Below are 15190 nucleotides of genomic sequence, written 5' to 3' on the forward strand. Positions count from 1 at the left end.
TAGGAGTCTTGTGAAGTTAAATCATTAACATTTGTGAAGCACTCAGATGCTACAGTACTGAGTGCCACAGAATAGCTCATAAGAAAATTAATTCTTGTACAGTAACTCCCCTCTTAACGTCCTCTTGCTTAAAGTTGTTTCCATCTTATGTCCCCGCTCAATTACAGAACATGCTCTATTTAAAGTTATGCAATGCTTCACTATAACGTTATTTGGCTGCCTGCTTTGTCCACAGGTGGCAGCCCCCCCATCAGCTCCCCTAACCCCCCCACAGCACATCCCACCCTCCGGCAGACCCCGCGGATCTGTGCCTCCCTCCTCTCCCCCCACCTCCTACCTGCAGCAATCAACTGGCTTGCAGCGTTCAGGAGGGAGTGGGGAGGAGTGAGGACTCAGCACGCAGGCTCCCTCTCCCTCCCCTGCCTCCCAAACACCGCAAGCCAGCTGATTGCCATGGGCAGGAGGGAGGGGGGAGCCTACGTGCTGAGTCCTCGCTCCTCCCCCCTCCCTTCTGCCCCCTGAACGTCACAAGCCAGCTGATTACCGTGGGCAGCAGGGAAAGGGAGGAGTGAAGACGCAGCATGTGGAGTAAAGTGTGGGGAGAAGAGGCGAGTTAAGGGTGGGGGTTTGGGGGAAGGGGTGGAGTGGGGGGGTCGAGGGTTGAGTCCCCCGCCCCTGATGCTTGCAGGGTAGGGGAAGTTGCTACTGCTGTGCAATGTGCTTCTCCTAGCCTACAGCACCTTCAGCCTCCTTGCCTGCCTCATTGTCTCCAGTGCCAGTGGGCTGTGCCTGTGTGCGGTAAAGTGGGCACCTCCCAACTATAGTACAGTATTGTACTGTATAGCAAAAAAAAAAATGTCCCTGGAACCTAACCTCCCCATTTGCCATTTACATTCATTCTTATGGAGAAATTGGATTCGCTTAACATCGTTTCACTTAGTTGCATTTTTCAGGAACATAACTACAATGTTAAGTGAGGAGTTACTGTATTCAGAGTGTGGTTTGATTGGTGTGCAGTAAGTAAGGCACAAAGCTATACAGTGAACAAAAGGATAAAATGAAATATAGGATAGCTGCTCATTCAGTGAGCATTGCCCATCCTATGTACTGAATGAGGCAGAGGTCCTGTGCTGGGGGAAAAAACTGTGGGATCATCTAACTAAAAACGGTATCACAATGCATATACACAAAGGGTCTGAAATTGGAAATGCCAGATTTAAGGTTGCTTGTGAAATCTTAACTTTGCAAATTTAACGTTCTTTTAATGTAGTGTTTTTGTATGTCATTTCCCAGATTTTCAAAAAAAGCAACCAGAAAAAACCTGACATTTCTTCATGTGGAACCATTTTGACTCGCATTGGTTTAACAACAGGGTTGGAACCTTTAGAATCCACAGCACAGACCTCTGCCACTTGAGCTAACAGAGTAACTGATAGAGATTGACAACCCACTACGCTATGTGAGCCAGCTGCCAGGGGAGAGGAGGCAGACTTTTAGCTGTCAGATTTCACATCAGTGGAATGTAGAGACTCAAGAACCCTGGCTTTTATTCTAGGTTCAGAGGGAAGTGTACTGTAGTGATTACAGACCGTTCTGCTACATTTCCTACAAGCCCTATCCCCCTTGTGCCCCCATTCTGATACTAGGTCAGGGATGGGCAAACTTTTTGATTTGAGGGCCACATCTGGGTATGGAAATTGTATGGCGGGTCATGAATGCTCATGAAATTGGGGGTTGAGGTGCGGGGGGCATAAGGGCTCTGGATGGGGGTGTGGGGCTGGGGATGAGGGGTTGGATGTGCAGGAGGGCGCTCTGGGCTGGGACCTAGGGGTTCAGAGAGTGCAAGGGGGATCAGGGCTGGATCAGGAGGTTGGGGCACGGGAGGGGATCAGGGGTGCAGACTCTGGGGGGCGCTTACCTCAAGCAGCTCCTAGAAGCAGAGGCATGTCTCACCTCCAGCTCCTACACGGAGGTGCTGCCAGGCGAATCTACCCGCTTCCCTGTCCACAGGTGCCACCCTTGCAACTCTCATTGGCTGTAGTTCCTGGCCAATGGGAGCTGCAAGGGCGGCGTTTGGGGCAGGGGCAGCATGCAGAACCCCCTGGCTACCCCTATGCATAGGAGCTGGAGGAGGGAAATGCCGCTGCTTCTGGGAGCTGCGCAGAGTGGGGCAAGCCCCCAACCCCGCTCCCTGGAGGGAGCATGAGGGCAGGATTAAAACCTCTGGAGGGCCAGATGTGGCACCTGGGCCATAGTTTGCCCACCCCTGTACTAGGTAGACATCTTGCCAATTTTCACTCCCTCTCCCAAAGCATGGGGATAGAGCTTCTCAATGAGACATTTATAAGAATATTAATGTCAGAAAATGTCGTTTTCCCCTAACTGATTCTGATAAATGACCACTTTGTTTTCGCTGAAACTTTCCAAAACAATTCAGCCCAAGTTAGACGGTTGGCATGGAAAATTTGTCTAAACCATTAAAATTATCAAGTAAATAAAAACAGGATCTTATGTTGGAAAGTTTTAAGCAAAGCTATTTGCCTCACCTATGATTAGGAAGTGATTTCCATAGGAGCAGTCAGGTTGCCGAACTGAATAAAATAGGTAAAGTTTTCTTTATATTTTTAATGGGAGAGAGTTATGTTTTCATTAGGTTGTCCTGACAGAGCTGTTTTGTTATTTACGGTTCTTTATTTTTTTAAAGTAGCTTCTGAATTATAATGCCTTGCATTTGACCTTTAGCAGAATTAATTGCTTGTCTGTTTTATCACTGCCCCTATTGTATCTGTAAATAGGATATAATAAGAAATACCAGAGACTTGAATTTGAGGACATTATTTAAAAAACAAAGCCTATCAAAGAGCAATAATTATTTGTAACTATCTTGTACAAAATCTCAGATAATAAAAATTTGCTGAGATTTTTTTGTATTTTTTCATTGTTTTACAAATGTTTCAATTAGTACAGCAAATAGCAATTAAACTATTCTTGGAAACATGTGCATGAAATATCTTAAGAAATAAATTTCAATCTTACAGTCTTCCTCGGTCACTAGAGTTGTATGTACGTTCATTTTGGAGAAGAAAAAATCAGCATAAAAACAAGTGCTCACACTTTTTTTTCAGCTGTAAGTTTGGGGAAATAAATTTTTGCAGGGGTTTAGAAGAGAGAGGTCACCCATAAAGTAATAAAAATTCACCATAGAGTTGCTGCCTCATTGCCACCATCTTCTCGAGACAAGGGATTTTACAACTGCTTAAGACATGATTAAAAAGTCTGCTCATGGTATGTGGGTAAGCTTTTAATGGAAATGGAAGCAAGTGCTCCTTCAGCTTCATGATGAGTCACATAAATTAAAACAACCAAAAATTCCACTTGGATTTTCACAGGAATTACAGAAAGTTTTCTAAGTACAAACTTCTGTATTTTTATCAGTTTTTCAGTAGCAAGAGGTGTAATAAAATCCAGTGTAACTTAGGCGGTACCTATATCATCTGTGAAGAGGACAAGGTTCCTAAAGAATTTATACAGTGTATTATATTATCTAGTGGTGTGTGATCAAGCAAAGAAATCATATACCAAGTTTAAACCAGTGCCAGTTTAAAATTGTATACATCTGTAAACAAAATAGGGCTGTAGCATACACAAATGGGATCTTAATGAGAGCTGAGGTAAACAGAGTGCTGTCTTGTACTGTATCAGAGGAGAGGTGGCTGTGTTCCATTGCAAAAAGGGACATTTTCAGTTGCTTTGAGATTTCATTCTTAGCCATCCAAGAGACCACTCTTCTTCAACCACCTTGGTCAGGTATATCTCAAGAAGGCCTTTTAGGTCCCCAAGGCAGGGACTTGACATATCAGATTGTCTTTAGTGGGGTGACATATTTATATCCACACTATTATGTTTAGCTAACATATTTTTCATAAATGTGCTGAAGCACAACTCTCCCTGCAACCAGGGGTAGAAGCCTCTAGAAGAAGTGAAGTAATCCTGCACTCTTAGGGATATCAAGATCAGTTTTTACTTTGATCCTGGGTTCTTTTAATTTCTTACTTATACTGGTGGTATTCAGCATTTATCCTGAAGAAATTAAAAATTATGTATATAGATGTTATATAAATGATAATAAAATCAAGGCTTAAAATGGGGAAATAGAGACATTTAGACTGGGATTTTCAAAGGAGCCTAAGGGAGTTAGGTGCCCAGATACTAAGAGAGAGTTGGCTTTTAACTTCAAAAATCCTAGCCATAATCAGTTAACCAGACTGATTTTTAGGCCAATTAGGCAAAACACCTGAAAAGACAGATTGTTCCTACTTTCTCAATAGCTGGTCACCAGGTTTAGCTAATTTTTACTTGATGCACTACATGGAGTTGGCAGTCAAAATTCATAGATACCTGATGAACTCTGGTAAAAAGCAGAGAGGAAACAAGGGCCAATTATTCATCTTTATAGCAAAATATCAATGCAGAAAAATATATCACTTTTTGACTCCACTCTATAAGAGTAGTGTACTGCGCACATTCTTATGCTTTGGGACTGACAGTGATCCATTTCTGGGATTTGTGGATTTAAAAATCCCCATGGACACTCTGGAGCCTGGAATTATATTCCCTGAGGAGGGATCCTGTCTTTTGCTGGGCTGAGACTGATGGTTACCACTGACATTCCTAGTCTATTGACTAAAACACTGCAATAATAGTCTGTCTTCACGGCTTCCTCACCCTGAGAAAAGTGTTTTTATACTGAGATAGCTGGCTTGATGAAAAATCCTAGTAGAGATGAGACAGAGGTGGTTTTTACTCTGTAACTAGTCAAAATAAACCTGATACTGATCCGGGGGTTGGCCTTGACTAGCTACATCAAGGTAAAAATTACAATGCCTCGTCTCCTTCTAGGATATTGCATGGAGATAGCTTATTTGATGAAAACACCTCATCATTTTGCAGTGGAGGCAAAGCCTAATAGACCTGCACACAATGAAAATACAATAACAGAAGGGAAAAAAACACAAGGTACATTTTGTTCCTTAACTACTTTAAAATGATGTAATCTCTGAGAGAGAAAGTGTTTGTGAGGAAGGAGAGCAACAAATTGCAGGCGTTAGCAGAATGATGGGTTCATGGCTATGCTACATGAACTATACATGTTATTCAGACAATTGTAAAAAAAAATGTTTAAACTTAGACTGGTATAGGTTTAAGATGTGAATGTGTAATCTATTCTGTTCTGGAAAAAAGTCTCACATAGCACCCTTCTCTTCCTCTTCTCACACACTCTTTTTGTGTTTAGCAAACCTGATCAGTGAGCACAAAATAATCAGCCAAACAAACATGTTTTTCAGTGTACAAGCTGTTCAGACCTCAGCAAGCAAGCTTTATAACTAGAGTATGATTTCTGGTACAGTATGCTGGCAATGCCAGGTTCTCAAGAGGGCACTTAACAACTTTAAGTCTTATTCATTTTTCTTTTTTAATTAAAAACGTACAGTTTTTTAAAATAAATTATTTACTGCACTGTGCAGGCAAACTCCTATTTTGTTTACAACATTATCCCTTGTTGTTCTCAATGGTAATATTTTTGTTTATATCTATAGCACCATATGTGTACCCTGTCTTTTTATTTAGTCTTTAGAGCATGAGTCCTTGCCCTGAAGACCTTCCAGGGTTAATCAGGCATAACATAGCAAGAGCTAACAATAATCAAAGGGTTTCACATCTATGCATGTGCATACATATATTCAACGCAGCCAAAATCTTTTAATAGTTTATTTAGTTATTGATATGTATTTTAGCATGTTAAATTTTAAACAAATAAACCTTGATTCTTCTTCAAAGAGTGTCCCCATGGGTGCTTCACTATAGGTGTTCGTGCCCCCCTGCACTTGTAATCAGAGATTTGTGGTAGCAGTGCCTGGTTGGGTCATACATGTGCGGCCACCATCTTGCGCTGCCTCAGGCAGTTATCTTGCACTGTGTGACCAAACCCCACTCAGTTCCTTCTCTCCCGCCTTTGGCTTGAGTCAGAGCATTTAGCAGCGCCTCTATGCCTAATCTTATTAGCATAGTTTTCATTAGTTAACTTAACAAAAACTAAGTGTAGTTAATTCTTTTCTCCCTGTTTAGTTTCTTTTCCCTCCAAAAAACATTTTTTCCCCCTCAGACTAGAAGTTTAGGTTTTCATTATTAACGTTTAGAGTCTTGGGTTTTCCCCTTATGGGGGGAGAAACACTCCTCTGAGGGGAATGCCCGGTTTTAAACACTGTCTTACACACAGACTTTCAATACCTGTGTCAGACTAGCACTCACAGCGTGTTTGCTGCCTCAGCGAGACACACAGACCTCAAAAGTGCTCACACTGCCACAGCCTAAAAGCCTGGACCATAAAGGTGAGAGACTACAACTTAAATTCCTCCTGATGGAGAAGTCTCTCTGGCTGGCATCTGAGCCTCAAGCTGTGGATCCCCCCCTGCATGGGCCAACTGCAGCCTCTGACAGAGGCCCTTCCTCCATGGCTCAGACTAAAGACCCCTCCACCAAGAAGGCTGCAAAAAAGCAGGCTACAACTTCCCCAGCTTGGTAATCTGCTAAGAAACAGCATTCTCCAAGGTGGCAAACACCATCAGTACAGACCTCAGTGGCCTTCTCCACAACTGAAGTAGTGGCACCCTCCAGTGCAATGAGAGAAAAAGACCCAAAGCAGGCTACCTCTGACATAGGCAGTAAGGGCGAACCAAACCCCATGCCTCAACACCAGCAGAGTTGACTAGACACTTGGCAGTGAATGGCTCTGCATCACTGCAAACCACGGCGCTGTCTTTTGCCGACATGACACACGTAACGACACCAACAACCAAGCTGCAACTATCAGTACCAACCGCTACAGCTTCAACGGCACTGATGTTAGCAGCGCTGCATCAGTTCCTGCATCAAAATGACCTAATAGTCATCTCAACACTATTCTCACCACTGATGTCACTTGGGGTCAGTCAGTACCGAGCCATCTCACCCCTCCACTTCAATCTGCTCCTCCATTCTCAAGTGACGAGGAGGATGAGGATGAAGGGGAAATATATTCTTCGCACCATTCTTCCCCGATCCACCACCAACCAGACCTGATCCGCCACCGCACAGGGGCTATTATACTGGGCCCAAAAATTGACATTGGTACAGGCACCCATGCATGCCACCAATGCCTCTTTCACCACAGTGGTCTTATTGGAGCCCTTCGGCAGCGTGCCCCCACAACATCACAAACCTCCCAGCCCTCCTCCCCCGCATGGATGAGTACACATCATTCACCCTGACCTTCAGTACTGAGACCATGTGAGCCTCCAGAAGAGGTGGCCAGAGAGAAGGAAGAGACCTCTGACCAGGAGATGGCACCAGCAACCCACTTTTCATCATCTACTCCTGATGACACCATCATGCCCCCACCTCCCAATATGGGGGATGATTTCAAGAACTCTACGAGAAAGTTGTGAGCTTATTGGACATCTCACTCTAAGAAGTTCAGGAGGCACAATATAAACTCCTAGACATCTTACAGACATCGACCTGTTCCAAACTCACTCTACAAATGAATGATGTGATTATGGTACCAGTTAAGTCAATTTGGCAGACCCCAGCAACAATCCCACCCAGGTGCAAGAGGTCTGACAAAAATACTGTGTGCTGGTGAAGGGAACAGAGTTCCTCTTCTCGCACCCCACACCAAATTCCTTGGTGGTGGATGCAGTTAATGAACAAGGCAGGCAACCCAAAAACATGCTGTATGACAGAGACTGGAAAAGGCTTGACCTCTTTGGATATAAGGCCTACTCCTCAGTGACCCTACACCTTAGGATTGCCAGTTATGAGGCATTACTTGCCAATATGACCTCATGGATTACTCAAAGCGATCAGACTTTATTGAATTTGTTCCTGAGGAGAAAAGAGAGCAGTTCAGGTGCATCATCTCTCAAGGACAGCTTATAGCCAGGACAATATTGCAGGCTGCCATGGACTCTGCAGACACAGCAATGAGGTCTGCAACCACCGTGGTAGTGATGAGAAGATCATCTTGGTTACATCTCTCTGGGTTCCCCAGAGAGGTGCAATCAACAGTTAAAGATCTTCCATTTGAAGGGCCTAACCTCTGCAGCCAAAACAGATTAGTCCCTCCACACACTCAAGGACTCAAGGGTGGCGTTGAAGTCCCTGAGCATTTATACACCTAGGACCAAGAAAAGACAGGGAAAATATTATACTTCACAGAGATTCTGGTTCATGCAATACACGCAACTGCACAGACAATATGAATAACAAGGGAAAAAACAGAGATCCATGAAGAGACAACAGCCTCACCTCAGTCTACTATGTCTCAACAACCGCACTGAAGGCAGCAATTTTGAGCCTTTGGTTGAGGGCCTGAGACCCCGACATCTTTTAGCACTGGAATCACCTACCATCTCTCAGCCATTTGGAGGTCACCTGACTCCCTTTTACCCAGTCTGGCATCCATCACAACAAACAGATGGGTACTAGAGATAATCAAGACTGGATAATCCATCCCATTAGCTCCATCCCCCCCACAACCATCCCTCTTCAGAGACCCCTCTCATGAAGATCTACTGCAACAAGAAGTAACCCACCTCATACACCTTGGGGCAGTAGAACTGATACCAACAAAACACAGAGGGAAGGGCTTCACGTTATTTCCTCAAAAAGAAAAAATGGGAGGGTGAAGACCCGTTCTTGATTTACAGTGACTCAACAAGTTTGTGAAGACCCAAAACTTCAAGATGGTCACATTGATTGCCATAAGTCCAGCACTAGAAAGAGGGGCACAGGTTCTCAGCCCTCGACCTTCAGGACACATACTTTCATATAACTATACATCCATCACATTGAAGGTTCCTCAGATTTGCTCTAGGAGCAGATCACTTTCAATATAAAATTCTACCTTTCGGCCTCTCCATTGTCCCTTGAATATTCTTGAAGGTCCTCAGGGTTGTAGCAGCCTACCTCCGCAGAAAGGGAAGCATAATATTCCTATATTTGGATGACCACTTATTGAAAACACCAATAGCTGTCTTTACATGCTTAGACCTACAAATAAATGCACAAAAATCAACACTAACACCAGCGCAAAACCTACAATTTATCTGTGCCTGCCTCAATTCTCCCGAGGCTACAGCCTCTCTACATGACAATGGTTCGTGACTCTAACCCAGGGGTTGGCAACCAATGGCACATGTGCCAAAGGCGGCATGTAGGCCGATTTTTTTTTTAATGGCAAGCTGCTGCCTGTTGAAGTCCCAACAGGCAGCAGCATACCATTAAAAATCCTGCCCAGCCCAGCCCGGCTCGCTCTTCTCTGTCACCTCACACCCTCCCGTGGGGACAGGGGGTAAGGGGCAGGGGGCAGAAGCTTGGTCCTGCCCCTCCTCCTCCTCTCCGTCTTTCCCTCCCTCCCTGCCGGCTGATCAGCTGATGGCCCTTGTCGGGGAGGAGTGGAGTCAGCATGCTCACTGCTCCCGGTGGAGGCAGAGAAGAAGCGGAGCCAGGGCCTTGGGGAAGGGGGAGGAGGGTGGAATAGAGACATATCCCCTCCAGCCCCCTGCTGTGAACGCCCCACGACCCCAGCCCACACCGCCAGCTCTCTGCCCTGACTCCCCGCCACACACACACACCCAGCCCTCTGTCCTGCAGCCCCACACCCCCCAAGGTCCCTGCCCTCTAACCTGACCCCCCCCCACAGACCCAGCCCTCTACCCTGCGCCCCGCACACACCCCAGGTCCCTGCCCTGAGCCCCCCCACACAGACAGCCCTCTGCTTGACTCCTTCGCCCCTGCCCCCCATGACCCCAGCCCTGACTCTGGTACTCCCCCACATACCCAGTCCCCCCATGCACCTCCCACATCCTGACTCTTGCACCCCCCACATCCCTACCCCCACCCCCATCCTGAGCACCAAATGGGATCTCCTGCACCCACCCCCCACATTCCCACCTGCACCCCTTGCACTAAATTGGAGCTGCCCAGATAAGCGCTCCATACCCAAACCTCCTTCCCAACCCTGAGCCCCCTCTCTCATTCTAGCTCCTGGCCAGATCCTACACCCCAGCCTGCTCCTTCACCCCCAGCCCTGTGCTCAGTGCACTCTCACCCTCAGCTCAGTGCAGAGAGAAAGGAAGAGAATAGGCCAGAACCAGGGAGAAGATAAGTACCCACTGTACTTGGGCGGGGCCGGGACCCCAGACCGGCAGCGGACTGAGTGGGTCCAGCAGCCAGGATCCCGGCTGGCAGGAGCCGGCGGATGAAACACCTGAGTGGCAGCGGGCTGAGCTGCTCAGCCCACTGCCTGTCTGGGGTCCCGGACGCCAGCCCCGCAGAGCCTGCTGCCAGTCTGGGGTTCTGGCTGCTGGTCTGGGATTCTGGCTGCGGACCCTTGCCAGCTGGGGTCCCGGCCGCAGGCCCTGCTCAGCCCACTGCCGGCTTAGGTGAACAGACTGGCAGCGGGCTGTGTGGGGCTGGCGTCCGGGACCCCAGACAGGCAGTGGGCTGAGCAGCTCAGCCCGCTGCCACTCAGGTGTTTCATCCTCCGGCTCCTGCCAGCCGGGATCCTGGCTGCTGGACCCGCTCAGTCCGCTGAGATCAACATTTTAACTTAATTTTAAATGAAGCTTCTTAAACATTTTTAAAATGTTGTTTATTTTTACAATATAACAATTTTACAGTACAACAATACAACAATAGTTTAGTTATATAATAATATATAGACTTATAGAGAGAGACCTTCTAAAAACATTAAAATGTATTACCGGCACGCGAAACCTTAAATTAAAGTGAATAAATGAAGACTCGGCACACCGCTTCTGAAAGGTTGCCGACCCCTGCTCTAACCAATCTCATCTTCACAACACTGAACAGTCCTCAGACAGCTGCCAGGACTTGCCTGCAATTATTGGGCCACATGGCTGCAACAATGTTCATCATCAAGCATGCGAGGCTACACATGCGGTGTCTACAAGCATGGCTCTGGACACATGCGGTGTCTACAAGCATGGCTCTGGACAATCTACTCCCCATGCAATATTGCTCAAGCATGCCAGGGTATAATCAAGAAGGCCAAAGCACAATTGGAGCTGCAGCTAGCAAGGGATGTGAAGGGTAACAAGAAGGGTTTCTACAGGTATGTTAGCAAGAAGAAGAAAGTCAGGGAAAGTGCGGGACCCTTACTGAACTGGGGAGGCAACCTAGTGATAGATGATGTGGAAACACTGAAGTAAATGATTATTTTGCCTTGGTCTTCACAGACAAGGTCAGCTCCCAGACTGCTGCACTGGGCAGCACAGTATGGTGAGGATGTGAGCAGCCCTCAGTAGTAAAAGATCAGGTTAAGGACTGTTTAGAAAAGCTGGACATACCAAAGTCCATGGGGCCGAAAGCAATGCATCTGAGGGTGCTGAGGGAGTTGGCTGATTTGATTGCAGAGCCCCTGCCCATTATCTTTGAAAACTCATCGTGATCGGGGGAGGTCCCGGATGATTGGAAAAAGGCAAATATAGTGCCCATCTTTAAAAAACAGAAGGAGAATCCAGAGAACTACAGACCGGTCAGCATAACCTCAGTCCCCGGAAAAGTCATGGAGCAGGTCCTCAAGTAATCCATTTTGAAGCATTTGGAGGAGAGGAAGGTGATCAGGAACAGTCAACATGGATTCACTAGGGGCAAGTCATGCCTGATCAACCTGTTTGCCTTCTATGATGAGATAACTGGTTCTGTGGATATGGGGAAAGTGGTGGATGTGAGATATCATGACTTTAGCAGAGCTTTTGATACAGTCTCCCACTATACTTGCCAGAAACTTAAAGAAGTATGGATTGGATGAATGGGCTATAAAGTGGATAGAAAGCTGGCTAGATCATCGGGCTCAACAGCTAGCGATCAATGGCTTGATGTCTAGCTGGCAGCCAGTATCAAGCGGAGTGCCCCAGGGTCAGTCCTGGGGCTAGTTTTGTTCAACATCTTCATTAATGATCTGGATGATGGGATGGATTGCACGCTCAGCAAGTTTGTGGATGACACTAAGCTATGGAGAGAGGTAGATACGCTGGAGGGAGGGATAGAGTCCAGAGTGACCTAGACAAATTGGAGGATTGGGCCAAAAAAAATCTGATGAGGTTCAGTAAGGACAAGAGCAGAGTCCTGTACTTAGGACAGAAGAATCCCATTCACTGTTACAGACTGGGGACCAACTGGCTAAGTAGCAGTTCTGCAGAAAAGGTCCTGGCGATTACAGCGGCTGAGAAGCTGGATATGAGTCAGCAGTACGCCTTTGCTGCCAAGAAGGCTAATGGCATATTGGACTGCATTAGTAGGAGCTTTGCCAGGAGATTGAGGGAAATGATTATTCCCCTCTGTTCGGCACTGGTGAGGCCACATCTGGAGTATTGCATCCAGTTTTGGGCCCCCTCACTACAGAAAGAATGTGGACAAATTGGAGAGAGTCCAGGGGAGGGCAGCGAAAATGATTAAGGGGCTGGGGCACATGATATGAGGAGAAGCTGAGGGAAGTGGGCTTATTCAGTCTGCAGAAGAGAAGAGTGAGGGGGGATTTGATAGCAGCCTTCAACTACTTGAAGGGGGGTTCCAAAGAGGATGGAGATAGGTCAGGGGCAGGCAAACTTTTTTTGGCCTGAGAGCCACATTAGGTTTCTAAAATTGTATGGAGGACCGGTTAGGGGAGGCTGTTCCACCCCAAACAGCCAGGCATGGTCCGGCCCCCGCCCCCTATCAGACCCGCTCACTTCTTGCCTGCTGACAGCCTGCCTGGGACTTCTGCCCCATTCCACCCCCACACACACACTCCCTGTCCCCTGACTTCCCCTCACCGTCCCATCCAACCCCCTTCTCCTTCCTGACTGCCCCCCACCAGGATGCCTGCCCCATCCAACCACCCCCGCTCCCTGTCCCCTGACTGCCCCCCCAGCATTCCTGCCCCCATTCAATACCCTGTTCCCTGCCCTCTGACCACCACCACCCCAAACTCCCCTGCCCTCTATCCATCCCCCTCTGCTCCCTGCCCCCTTACCGCGCTGCCTGGAGCACCAGTGGCTGGCGGCGCTACAGCTGTGCCGCCAGAGCACCAGGACAGGCAGCTGTGCCACGTGGTTGGAGCCAGAGACACCACCGCACAGCACAGAGCCCCAAGTCAGGCCCGGGCTCTGCAGCTGCGCTGCTGTCAAGAGCATTGTGCCAGCAATGCAGTGAGCTGAGGCTGTGGGGGAGGGAGAACAGTAGGGGAGAGACCGGGGGCAAACCTTTCAGGCCAGGAGCTCAGGGGCCAGGCAGCAGTGTCCCGCAGGCCAGATGTGGTCCGCGGGCCGTAGTTTGCCCACCTCTGAGCTAGGCTGTTCTCAGTGGTGGCAGATGACAGAACAAGTAGCAGTGGTCTCAAGTTGGAGGAGGTTGGTCTAGGCTGGATAGAAAAAACTATCTCATCGGGAGGGTGGTGAAGCACTGGAATGGGTTACCTAGGGAGGTAGTAGAATCTCCATCCTTAGAGGTTTTTAAAGCCTGACTAGACAAAGCTCTGGCTGGGATGATTTAGTTGGGGTTGGTCCTGCTTTGAGCAGGTGGGGGGTGGACTAGAATGATGACCTCCTGAGGCCTCTGAGGAATCTTCTCTGATTCTAATCTTTAAGACAGGTTAGCTGAACTGTTCCTTCTAAGCACAACGTGTATTGCAAGTCACAGGGACAGTAGCGGTCTCTGAGGTACCAGGCATCTAAATCATTTGGGGTTTCTTGAATGGTAGCCAGCACCTTGAATTTCACCCTGACAACGGCAAGGTATAAGACAATCTGATCAGTTTAAAAGACTTTTTGCACTACTAAAGCTAATGTTTCTAAATGGCCTTCAAGTTTATACCCTCGTAGACAAAATTGCAATAGTTTAAGATTGATTAAAAAACATATTTGAAGATTAGACTCGAGCAGCTTATTTTTAATCTCTCTCTATCCCTTTTCTCTCCTTGCCCAAACAAAATATCTTCATGCTGCCCCTATACATTAATAGAGCTAGTTTTAGATGCAGAAATCATGTTATTGGTCACATTGTTCATTCCTCAAGATACTGTATGAACTTCCATAAATATGTGCATGTGCCACATGCTCCTCCAGCACTGTGCTGATATGTACACGCCGTTACCCTTGCTATGAACTGAACCTTAAGCTTAGCTGCGTGAAATGTGTGTCTGTAAAGGCAACCTATTTACCTGCAAATTTACTTTCTCATTCTAGTGGATACCACAAAGATACTGTACACTTTTCTCTTAACAAATGCATTGCAAAAGGCAGGTAATATGCAGCAGTATGGTGATCTTTAGTTAACATGCTCTATAACATGTTTTATAATGCTTTTAGAGCAGCATCAGAAGATAAATGTATGTGGGCCTAATATTTACTACTAAGATACTTGCTACATTAAGAAAAATCTATTAACATACCCACTGCATTCTCTGAAGGATTTAGCAGTTGCTAGACTGCCAGTCAGCTAAGGGTATACAAGAGTTATTGTCATTTTGATTTTCAGATGAGTCATTTGGTATATTGCCCCCAAAGGCTCTTCATTATGATGCAGTGCACAGCATATAAAATTGCTTCGGCTTTCTGGGCTTCCTGGAATCGAGTGGGGGTTGCAGTTGCTCAGCATTCTGAAGCAGCAGCTTTATGTTTAATTGACACCTTTGATGTAGCCCTAAGACAGCACCTGCACCTCCCACTGCTGCTCTGAAGACGTCAGCCTTACGCAGAAAAGGCTTCTGCTTATGAGTCCTGCATCTCATTCAGCTCACTCTGCGAGCAGCCCTAGCTATCCTTAACTAATCCCACCACTTCCCATCTTTGCTACAGCTTGGCTTAGTACAGGGAAAAAAATTTGTGCTTGCTATCATCAGGTTAAACACTAAGACTGTGTCCATGTTAGAACTCATAGAAGGTAAGTTAAATGCCTTACTGATACCTTAGTATGTAAATAATCATATAAGATTGAGAATTCAGGTGTCAAGTTGCTCATTTTTTTTCTGAAACTGACAAATATGATTGTTAATATGCCAGTTTATTTAAAGAGTAAGTGTGTGTGTTTGTGTGTGTGTGTATATATATGTATATGTATACATATATACACACACACTCACTCTTTA

General features: G+C 46.6%; 1 protein-coding gene across 3 annotated transcripts in view; it reads left to right on the forward strand.

The window, feature by feature from the left end:
- Window positions 1-15190, forward strand: part of DCLK1 (doublecortin like kinase 1) — a 350858-nt gene that overhangs the window by 258917 nt on the left and 76751 nt on the right. The window lies entirely within an intron of this gene.

The sequence above is a fragment of the Gopherus flavomarginatus genome, chromosome 1 (genome assembly GCF_025201925.1).
Source record: "Gopherus flavomarginatus isolate rGopFla2 chromosome 1, rGopFla2.mat.asm, whole genome shotgun sequence".
Classification (NCBI taxonomy): Eukaryota; Metazoa; Chordata; order Testudines; family Testudinidae; genus Gopherus; species Gopherus flavomarginatus.